At 27.1% G+C, this 12,227-nt stretch overlaps 1 pseudogene; it reads left to right on the forward strand.

Moving 5' to 3' along the window:
* The first annotated feature begins 4,520 nt into the window (after positions 1 to 4,520).
* On the forward strand, positions 4,521 to 11,368 carry LOC149061062 (cyclin-dependent kinase 9-like; annotated as a pseudogene).
* Positions 11,369 to 12,227: the final 859 nt, after the last annotated feature.

Here is a 12,227-nt window from a genome sequence, read left to right on the forward strand (position 1 = left end):
TTAAGAAAAACAAATCCGTGTTTTTTACGAGACAATGCTCCAAATATTGTGAAGGCTTTTTTTCTATTTTTTCTATAATATATATTAGATATTTACTATTTAGATCATAGAAAATTGGGAAAGGACTACCGAAAAATAATTTTATAAATAATAATAATAATATAATTAATATATTTATATATTTATATATAATTTATTATTTTTTTCAAAATTGTCAATTCAATCAAATGATATATAATTTATTAATTATTTGTGATATTATTATTTTAATTTACAGGTAATAACTGATGTTTTATGGAAGCAAAAAGATCATGAAGAATTATTAAAAAAGTTAGACAAATAGTTGGCCATTTTAAACATAGCATTTCAGCTAACAAATTAATCAATAGTTATCAAAAATAAGAAAAACGGCTTGAACGAAAATTTTTTCAAGATGTTACAACCCGCTGGAACAGTACTTATCTTATGATCACTAGGTTTCTAGAGCAAAAAAAGCCTGTCATTGATTTTGCTCATTACATACATATTATGTATGGTATAGAAATATAGAATATAATTTTTATAATAATATTATAATTAGTTTATATTACCGATTAAGAATTATTCTATAAAAAAAGTATAATATTATAATATAATGAATACAGTTAAATATTAAGGGATAAATAATTGAATATTACTATACATAAGTTATAATTGACAAGAACAACCTTCGATTCTGCAATTATTATTATCCTTTATTAGGTCTCATTAAATATAGAGATGAATACAATTTCGCGCGCTATGGGTTTCCCAGTCAGACAGCAGTCATTAAGTGAGTAGTACTAATATTATTAAAATTTATTAACATCAATAATAATAATAATTATTTTTTATAAGGTACAGGTGTCGTAGATAGTAGTGTAGCATCCTCCTCAAATGTGAATGTTATCATTCCACCGCAACAACCCCACCGCTCTCACCCCTTCAGTAAACGAAATAAAACCTACTCGGTGCATAATATAGTAAAATTTAAAAAAGCTCGCATAGGAATGGTTAATACGCAGTGTTTTATCGAGCTAGACTCTTCGCTAGATAGGGCTGTAGTATGGTATTATAGGGGTAATACCGTGTTATGGTATTTTACGCACAACACAAAATAAAGCGTACGCACCAATTTAATTTTGAAATAATTAATGTATTTTGCAATTTATTGTAGTAATAAGTAAACATCATACCGTTCATAACCCTAAAATGGTTTAATCCTAAAATTTCCACTTATCTCTTTGTATGTATTAGATAAATATTGTCTAGTGTTCAGTTGGGAGTAATTTATTTTATACATACGAAGCATAGACATAATAATATATGGACTGCGCTTTCCTCACCCCCAGTCTATCATGTCAGGTCGTCGAAATTGTTTGAGAGAGATGGTGATAGTTGGGGGCAGTCATGGAAGAAATACGTCTATATTTTATACACCATGAATATGTTTATTATTAATAAATGTGTAATAATAGTAAATATTATAATTATTATATTGGTATTATAATAGTTATAAATTATAATAGTCACTCCATGTTTTTACATCGACTGACGATTATATAATCCATATATATACGCGAACAAGCGACTTATTGTGTTATTATAGTGTTATTTACTGTTATTTAACTTAAAAAATAATAATTATTATTTTTTAAACAATATTTTAAAAATAATAATGAAAACTTGTTCTTGCCGTTCTTACTTTTTAGTTTATACTTGTTGACACTTGACTGTTGTTTTGGACATTGGTGATACTAGAAACTAGATAATGATTATTTCATGGCTTAAATAAAAATATTCAATAGTTTCTTCCATGCTTGCCCCCAACAATCGCTATCTCTCTCAGTTTATATCGGTCCCGGTTTTCTCTCTCTGAGCGCAGTCCATATATTATTATGTCTATGATACGAAGAGATAAGTGGTAATTTTAGGTTAAAACCATTTTAGGAATTTCCCAATTTAAAATTTTTTTTATGTATAAGTTGTATTACTTCAGCAAATTGCAAAATATAGGTTAATTTATTTATAAGTTTTTTCGATAATTTTCATTTCCCGATGAAAACGATGATGTAACCGTATGTTGTACATCCGCAGGGGCGTCATTTGGTGGGTGGCAGTGTGTGCGGTTGCACCCCTTACTTTTAGAATGTTACAATTAGCCTGCGCCTTGCTGAAGCCTAACATAATGCACCAGCCTCGAATGCACAATTATTTATATGATTAAAATCAAATTGTAATAACCGGTCTATAATGTATGGAAATAATTGAATGCATGATAATATACATATACGTATGTATATCTATTTTTATATGGCCTGGTGAAATTTCAAAATGGCCTGCTTGAAACTTCGCACACCCGAAAAAAAACCTGAAATGACGTCCCTGTGTACATCACAAACAACGGGGAATAATGACGGATTACTACATGGTTACGTGTAGGCTTACGGTTTTGTCTGTCTTTCCTCGGGAAATTGTCAAATTTTTATGTAAAATTGACGTATTAGGTGTAACAAGGTGAATCCATAGACATATAAAATAACTAGTTGGCCGACTAAGGTAATATTGAAATCAGCCGCCATAATATGCCTACAGGGTAATTTTTACAAAATCACATGGTTGTTATGAATATTTAATAATGATAACAAAATTAATATCAAAAAGTCAAAATGAATTGTGTAATTACTAATTATTTTATATTTTAACTATTTAAAACATTTTTTTATACAAATTGTGAAAATAAATACATACAAGATATTAATAAATACATTATACATTGCAATATAAATTATAATAAATATTATAATAATATTACATAAAACAGTAAATAATGTAACAAAATTTTAAAACAATACTGTTATACTAATTAGAGACTACCTACTGATTTGAAAATTAAATTAGTTTAGAAAGTTTATGTCTTTGGTGTAATGGATTCATAATACCTGAAGAATAAATTTTTAAGGATGATTTTAAACTTAGTGTTAAAAATTTTTTTGTTGATAATGTAATTAATAGAATCTTATAGGGCCTATTAGAATAGATATATTTTCACAATTTAGACATTTAAATATATTTTTATCTGTCTGTTTTTTTCAGTATTTTTTAAAGGGAATCTAAAATTCATATTATAACAATGAACAATTATTAGATTATTAAAAATGCTTTATATAGAGTATATTTAGTATACTCAGCAGTGTCTCCTTGGCGCCGATAGTTCTAAACAAAGTACCTACATAGAATATATTAAAATTATAACTATTATGTGGTACCCATACATGTAAATTCTAGTTTTAAAAAATGGGTATTACTTTGCCTTCGATTATAATCCAGCCACAAGAGATTATTACCGATATTTGACCAAAACTCGTCTGATTCTGTGCATCTTCCACGACTACACACCACGATTCCATCACTACCGGTTGTTCTGCATGCATGTGACGGCACTGATCTCTCGTGGACCGAAGTATAGTACAGGTGTGGCGGAACAAAAAACTGGCATCTTACTCACTTGGTACCGTAGTATATTTTATACTTATTACTACTTAATGTAATTTAATTTGTATTTGATTATAGAATATGAAAATAAATTCGTTTTTTCATCATTTAAATTATTATTTATTAGCAGTATAGGTATCTATTGATTAATTATGTAAGCATTGTCCTATTGGCATATGTTGGTCCGACTACAATGTTCCTATGGGAATTTAATATTATACAGTCGGCTATCTATTTTATATATATCTGGGTGAATCTGATAATGTTTTTGAGTAATATAACACTGTCCATTAACGCAAGTTGGGCATGGGCCATGGGGTAACGGATTGGTAACCGGTGGCATCGCTCCTTTGTCACCATATTATGACGAAGCGTGGCCAACTCAAAGCCTCGCCTATTCACTTGAAGGACACGTTCACCAATGCTCCTACTGTCATATTTTAATTAATTAAATTACCAAAAAAAAAAAAAAAAAACAAACTAATAATTCCTTTTCGATGTTTACGAAACGTGACATCTTTATTTCTACCACTAACTTTTCTATTTCGGGTGGCATATATTATGGATGAAGCCTCTTTTAATGCTTACGACACTATCGTAATTGTGAATTATTTTATTTATCTATTTGAATAATTAAGTTTCCATTAATATCGGTAACTATTACGAGCCATAAAAATGGGGGTTGTTTATTTGACATTTGGTTTACGGCCTATATAACTGTTGTAACTTGTTAGAAATAAATGAAATTCCATTTAATATGGATTGCTATGACTCTAAACGAACCAGCGTTAACAGATAAAATCACAGTATAAATATAAAAACTGTAATATGAAATAAAATTAATGTTCATTATTACATATGAAAATTTTATTAAAATTTTTAAAACTGAATACGAACGATTTAAAAATTATAATAATAATTTTAGGGTTTAATTTTAATAGTCCTAATCTAATGTTTCTTCATTTTAAAACCGGTTCCTTGGGCATATGTGGTACAATATTGTGATAGCCCCCACTTATTTTCAACCACTCGCCACAAGGTGCGCTGTTAGCTCCCAAACACGTTCTGGAATCGTGACATATTGACAGTGTATAGTTGTTAGCGAAACGTCGTCTGCATTGTCTCTTATTCGAGATACACTCATCTTGTGTCATGGCGAGAAATAATGATTTTTCAACTGACTTTACAAAGTTTATGATGGGTACCTATGAGACGACTCCAACACCACCAGAGACACCGTTGCCGACAGTGGATGATGCCTCACACCAAGACTCCATGATGAAAAAATATATGGATGAATTCGAAAACCAGGACCTGTTCGGGAGCAAGAATGTTGACATGAAATACACATTTTTGATCAAAATTGGCCAAGGAACTTACGGGTAAATATAATATAATTTTTTTTGCTTTTTATTGCCATCATTATTATTTTTAAATGTGCATGATTTAAATTTCTGACTTACGATTAATTTAAAAAAAATTGTTTATTGATTATTAATATTGTTATTAAACGTTATAATCTACAACACCGTCAAAATTCAAATTTATCGCATGACAAAAATTGACGCTCTATATTTGGTATTCTTCTTAATCTTAAATAAATATAACCATGTATGCATTAATCAAATAAATATTTTTAAAAGTTAATTATTCAAATACCAATAAGTATAACAAAAAACAGACAAAATATAGGTAGGTATGTGAGTTTGAAGTTTGGAACCACCTTTTTTTCACCAGGTCATAAATTATCGTGTCCCAATTTATCTACCGCATCTATACATATTTGTTTGAGCGTCTTCGAAATTTCCATTTGTTTTACTAACAGGTGTAAGTGAAATAGATCCATTTAGGGGTTTCGATAATTAATAGACGACTACAATAAAAAAATGACTGGGTAATTGATCATTATATTCGTATCTTTCCAAATAGTTCGGTCATTAAGTTCTACATTATGTACTTACTACTAATCATTTGATAATTTTACCCTTTTTATCAAATTTATTGCCTACACCAAACGATATTATCCTATTACTACCATTGTTTATCTACGATAATTGTGATTCAATAACTACTTCACTTGTATTTGGTAGTTATATGTCAACTTGTAAATGAGCCGAATGGCTTAAAATTAGCTGAAGTGGCGTTTCTAGTGTTGTTTAATAAACTGTACTCGTATTATGATACATCAAAAGAAATTTATTTACCTAATTGATATTGTGCTGTTGAACATTTCAAGTTTAACTGCTGATTCAGCATAACCATGCGATTTTGGGTTAGATAGTGCCCCTGTCTTATACCATGAGTATTAAAATACAATTGAAATTCAAAACCAGTTTATCATTTTACGACATCTGATTTCATCTACTTCGGAAATGACAAATCGTATTATCGTTTTGATAAACTGAAATAACGAATTCATATGTTTATTAAAAATAATTCTAATCATTTTGTAGTTGCAATAATTACGATTAAAAAAGTGCTTATTCTGAAGAGGTAAAAACCTGAATGCACTCTAGTCCGTGTTTTTTTTTAAGTGAGATTTATTCCATTATGGAATTTCTATAATAGATTTTAATAAATATTGCCTTACATTCTGACAATTCTAGTATGCTATGTAATATTTTAAATTTCTATATCTATAAGTATAATTCTTGGCCACCAAAATTAAAATCTAACTAATTTATAGTAAAAGAACCCGTATAACATGAATGAAGTTTATTTATACTGTTTCAAAATTTCTGAGTTCGATAACACGGTAATTCGGTAACCCTATATTAAGCATCATTGTTCCATCGAAGCTGATTTTCTCGTAAATTGTACAATTATAATTTTAAATTATTAGAAAAATCAATGTTCCATTTACACGTTTTGACCGAATTTAATACTTTAAAAAGAATCATGTTTCTAGTTGATACAATTTATTGTTTTAGAATAATTCAATTTGAAAAACGATTGTTCCTGAGTAAAATTAAGATAAATGTATTATTCATTTTGATTTTCGATTCCAAATTTTCAATCATGAAATTGTTTTAAGATTTTATACATTTTATTTTAAAATCAAATGAAGATAAAACATAGGCTCATCGTTGTAATTGATCAGCTCAGAATGGAATACCTTTTATTATCATCAAAAGTATATTAACAGTTTAAGATCAGTTTCTAATGTAAAATACCTACTATAGTCATAACTCCTAACATTTCATATGACAGTAGGTACTAGTATTGTAAATAATTAAGAAGGCTTCCATTTAAATTTGTAAAAAATTTCACTCAGACTCAGACAACACTATTGAATATTGATACCTAGGCTAAGCAGGGCCGGATTTAAGGGGGTCCCGCGGGGCCCCAACAAAATGATAACCTTTTTTTTTAAAATTTTTCTAGTTATTTGCAAAAAAAATATTCTATTTTAGATAAGAAATTAATAGCATGATAAGGGAATAATCCATCAGTAATATAATTTTAAAGTTAAAGTGTTAAAGCATGTAGATTAACTAAAAATTCTTATATTTCAATCTTATGTTGGCCCTGGGGTCACCAAAACCTTAAATCAGGTCCTGATGCTATGTGTTTTTCTGTACGATCTAGGTATACATGTTAAAGTACAGCATTTAATGCATACTGCATACGATGATGAGTTTATTACGAATTAAATTGAAATTTTATGCTCATAATAAACGGATACCAAAATTAAAATTTGTTTAATTTCGTTAAATATTTGGTCACACTTTGATGTCCATTTTCATTTACATCCATTGCATGAAAGTATGTGTAATGCTTTTGAAATATTTTCAGTGATTGGAATACATTTTAAGTAATACGTAACCAAACCTAAAAATGATTTTAGAACCGTTTTATTTTCTGAAACAATAATGAGTAATGACTTTTATCATACTATCAGTGTGATTCGTATAGTTTATTCGATAATGAGTTCAAACAATTGTTATCTAGCCTGTGATCCAAATACTCAATTGATTTTTGTAAAAATGTACTCTTTTACTCTAACGATGAGACAGATGCTTATCTCGAATGATGTATGTCAGGTTAAGGTGATTTAATCTAAAAAATTATTAAAATTTACATAATATTTATAAATATCATAATACATTTTAAAATTATTTATATTTGAAACCTGTGAATTTGTTACTCTGAACAACCAGTTTTTAAACAATATTTTCGAAGTACCTATAACCTTCAAAGATTATCCGAAAGAATATTTTCAAAACGATAAATTCATCTGTCCTTAACTTTTGAAATTAGGTACTTATGTGTATTCTTGCAGTAATTTGTCGATTAATAATTTAACGGTGCTGGGACAATTTGCAATTTTTATACTTCTAGAAAGACAAAAATATGGCAAATTCTAAATATCACATATACCTTCTCATTAAAAATCAACTGAGTAGAATATAATATTATAATCCGAGTTTGATCATTTACGGCTTGTTCCATAATCTATGTTTTCCTATAATTGTACAGAAATACAATTTACCACATACAATGTACAATTAAAAACTATACAATATAAAATATACATAATATATTAATATATGATATACAATACACATAAATATTAATTTGTGACTTGTGTGTATTATATTTGAAATATTAAAAACTGCACTTATTGACCTCTATGGCTTTATAGGTTCCTACTTATAACTTATAAGAACATCACACAATGATTTATTGGATTCAATTGTGTCAGAAAAACCATATCTGAGGTAGTTTAGTATTTATATAGCTTATGTTTTTATATTGGTATTTCAGGATAATATTTATACATTTTATAAGTAGCTGTTAATTTAATTATGAAATTATATTATAAAATAATGCAAAATATTACCTGCTTGCTAATTAACATTAAGTTCATAATTCAATAATAAAATATTATTAACTGTAAAAATTTTGGATATACTTTAATCAATAAAATAAATTTGATATTTTGTGTATGTCATTTTTGATTGGTATATCTAATAAAATTCATACATATTTCTAACTACACATACAATTTTACTAACATAATAGGCAATAGTTCTATACACTGTAGGTACCTTCTTTGTCCTAGTCTACTACCTACCTACATTATATACCTACACATTAAATTGACCAATATCAATGTGCTATTATCATATTATATTATTTACATATCTAAATAAATAACATTTACTGTTGAGGTTACTAATTAGGTGAAGTTTTACTTAGTTTATTATGTTTACCTACAATTAATAATTATTTATACTATTTATTAATTTAAGTAAATATTGAAATGCATAAATGTATAATATTTTATATTATTTTCAGTGAAGTGCACAAAGGACAACATAAAATAAATAAAAATTTTGTGGCTCTCAAAAAAATTATTACTGAGCGTGAAACACAAGGAGTAAGTTAATGTCTGTTTGTATTTCATAATATATAATCTAAATTCTTAAGTATACCTAATAAAAGAAAATAATTTCAGGAGTCAATAATCTTTTTGTTATGTATAAGTCACAAAAATAACAGTTACTTTGACTTAAATAAACTTACCTACATTTTAGTGAGTTATTAAATAAATTCAATTACATCCAATTAATATTTAAATATTAACAAAGAAAAAATTGAAATCGATAGGTTAAAATTTAAGTAGAAAAATAATACTAAATTAACTCAGCTAAAAAGAAGTTAATTTTTTTTTAGCTACAATATTTAAAATCAGTATCATAAAATGCCCTATTTTTGAATTTACATTAACATTTTCCAAGACATTTAATACTACAAATATCATAGTATTATGATATATTTTAAGAAAATAAATTACCAATATCTAAAATAAGTCAAATAATCAATAAATATTGTCTGTTGTTTCTGCTTGATATAAAAATAAAAATATTTTAGTTGAGAAATAATAGTTATTTATAAATATTTAAATATATTTATTTTATTCTAGTAATCTAGTCTTATGAGAATCCATTATGTTTAGGAAGCAATCTGTCTTAATTTGTTCTAATTTTATTAAATTCAGTTCATTATGGTCAACAAACCAATTACATTGAAATATTATAAAATATATAATCTACTAGTTACGTAATAAAAACAAACCAATATAATAAATAAAAAATATAATTAATTTCACATAAATTTGTCAATAAGTATGTTCCTAAAATAATTGACTGTTAAACTTATTTTAGTCAAAAACATGTTTATTTTCAATGATTAATTCTCTGAAATTTTATATTTTGAACAATTTAATAAAAAATATTTTATCATGAAGTAAATAAAAGTAAGTATACAAATTTAGAATCTAAATAAAACAAAACACAATAGATATATTTTTAGTGATACCTATTGAATATTTTGTAATATTAATTATGAGTGTTATATATTTTTAACTTCAGTTTCCAATCACTGCTTTGAGAGAATCTCGAATCCTACAACGTTTAAAAAATGAAAATGTTGTCGAATTGATTGAAATTTGTCATAGAAAAGGTAAATGTTATTAGAGATTGATAAAATGTTATACTTATTTGAAATTAATGTAATACAATTAATGTTTAATAGCATGTAAAGAAAATGAATATCGATCATCATTTTTTTTTTGTATTTGAATTTTGTGAACACGATCTAGCTGGGTTACTAAGAAATACTACTGTACGATTCAACTTATCTGAAATTAAGGATATTACCCGTCAAATATTCAATGGCCTGTTCTATATACACACGAATAAGGTGAATTTATTGTCCAGATAATGAAAATTATATAAATTTATATAAAATTAAACTAATAATGTATACCTACCTAAATAGATTTTACACCGTGACTTGAAAACATCAAACATATTGGTTACAAAACAAGGAATTCTGAAATTGGCAGACTTTGGTCTAGCCCGTGAATTTAATGAACCTACAACAGATAAGCCCAATAAGTGAGTAAAAAATCATTCATTTAATATTAGATAATATAGGTACTCATTCATCCAAAGCAGGATAATATTCATTATACAACAAACAACCAAGCGGTGGTATACATTACCGTTATACTATATTGTCATATTACATACCTATACCTTTTTAGTTTTTTACCCAAAGATAGAATATATTTCCAATGTTTAATAAATAATGGCACAATTATTATTTTCCAATTTTATCAAAAACTCGTTATTTGTACAATTTATCATTATTATTTCTATGCTGGTTTACCAATTATGTCAATCTATATTCCATGTAGTTATACTAATCGCGTAGTAACACTCTGGTATCGCCCTCCCGAGTTACTGCTCGGCGAACGTAATTACGGACCAGCTATTGATATGTGGGGAGCTGGATGCATTATAGCTGAACTTTGGACTCGTTGTCCAATAATGCAGGGTTCGTCGGAGGTGGATCAATTAAAATGGATATCATTTTTACGTGGAAAAATCACGCCAGAAGTTTGGCCAAGTGTTGTGAAGTACGATTTGTATAGAAATATAGTACTACCAGAAAATCCTCAACCGGGAATAGTAAATATTTTAAATCATTTAAACTTTGTTTCTTAGACTTAGACCACTTAACGTTTATTTACAGATGTGGAATCGTCTTATGCGTCGTATTTCTAACCCTCAAGGATGCAACCTCCTTGAACAATTACTTTTTTTAGACCCGGAAAAGAGATGTACTGCCAACTTAGCTTTAGACCATGATTTTCTTTGGACAGATCCCATGCCAGATAAATTAACAAATGTCATGTCCAGAATTCAAACATCTAATTTTGAGTACACATCTCAACGTGCTAACAATAATCGGCCAATTGTCAAACAGACAGGAGGTATCAACGACGGTGCGTCAACTTCAGGTTTTCCCGATCGTATTTTCTAATTTTTAAATTAAAATCAAAAGATTCAGTTTTATAAAAAATTTTAAATAGGTTTAATGTTATTAGTAGAGTTAGATAACTTTCTTGGGGGATAAATATTTTTTAACTCCGACGTTATATTTATATATTTTTTAGCCAGTAGTTAGTAATTATACATAGTTCACGTTCTTTTACATTTAAAAATGTATACATAATGTGTATGGTATAATTAATAATTTTTAATATTTATAAAATTACAATATTAGTTGAAAATGTTTAATTATTAAAAACCACTTGAGAGAATTCATATTGTAAAATAATTTTTATTAAACACTATGTGCCCATTACAAAAAACAAATGTTTTTCGATTAACGTTAATTTAATCATTAATACATTTGTAGTCAATACAAAACCCAAAAGAACCTGCTATTCTTTTCCTAAAAAATATATTATATAAAATGTTTTATTCGCATGATTTTACTAATGACAATTATTAATTTCTTTACAGTTAATTATATTATGCTTTGTATGTGATACATTTATGATTTATAATTGTTTTACATATGTTTTTTTTTTTTTTTAGTCTAATGTAACTATTAGAATTAAGATAATTCTATTGAAGAAATATGTTAAAAATGTTAGATTTAAGCATATTTATCATAATTTAGTATACATTTTTGACAATACATGGTAATATTTTTAAGCTTTTAATGTACCTATTTATTTTATTAGTTAGGATCTTAAACACTTCCATAGAGTTTTGAAAAATAAAAACTAAAAAATGTGTACTACTATTAATTGCCTCTAAGCGTACAATACATAGGTCACATACATACATATTCGCATTGCAATCGTGAAATTTGCGGTGCCAGCCAGATGGTAACATATAAATATAACAAAT

The sequence above is a fragment of the Diuraphis noxia genome, unplaced genomic scaffold, assembly GCF_037042655.1.
Source record: "Diuraphis noxia isolate RWA-SAM2 unplaced genomic scaffold, SU_Dnox_SAM2 contig0001, whole genome shotgun sequence".
NCBI classification, from domain to species: domain Eukaryota; kingdom Metazoa; phylum Arthropoda; class Insecta; order Hemiptera; family Aphididae; genus Diuraphis; species Diuraphis noxia.